Consider the following 714-nt stretch of genomic DNA (forward strand, 5'->3'; position numbering starts at 1 on the left):
CATCAGAGTCTTTTCCAATGAGTCAATTCTTCGCATGAGGTGGCCAAAGTACTGGAGTTGCAGCTTTAGCATCATTCCTTCCAAAGAAATCCCAGGGCTGATCTCCTTCAGAATGGACTGGTTGGATCTCCTTGCAGTCCAAGGGACTCTCAAGAGTCTTCTCCAACACCACAGTTCAAAAGCATCAATTCTTCGGCGCTCAGCCTTCTTCACAGTCCAACTCTCACATCCATACATGACCACAGGAAACACCATAGCCTTGACTAGATGAACCTTTGTTGGCAAAGTAATGTCTCTGCTTTTGAATATGCTATCTAGGTTGGTCATAACTTTCCTTCCAAGGAGTAAGCGTCTTTTAGTTTCATGGCTACAGTCACCATCTGCAGTGACTTTGGAGCCCAGAAAAATAAAGTTTGACACTATTACCACTGTTTCCCCATCTATTTCCCATGAAGTGATGAGACCAGATGCCATGATCTTCGTTTTCTGAATGTTGAGCTTTAAGCCAACTCTTTCACTCTCCACTTTCACTTTCATCAAGAGGCTTTTTAGATCCTCTTCACTTTCTGCCATAAGGGTGGTGTCATCTGCATATCTGAGGTTATTGATATTTCTCCCAGCAATCTTGATTCCAGCTTGTGTTTGTTCCAGTCCAGTGTTTCTCATGATGTACTCTGCATATAAGTAAATAAACAGGGTGACAATATACAGCCT

Source organism: Bison bison, unplaced genomic scaffold (genome assembly GCF_000754665.1).
Source record: "Bison bison bison isolate TAMUID 2011002044 unplaced genomic scaffold, Bison_UMD1.0 scf7180017864491, whole genome shotgun sequence".
Classification (NCBI taxonomy): domain Eukaryota; kingdom Metazoa; phylum Chordata; class Mammalia; order Artiodactyla; family Bovidae; genus Bison; species Bison bison.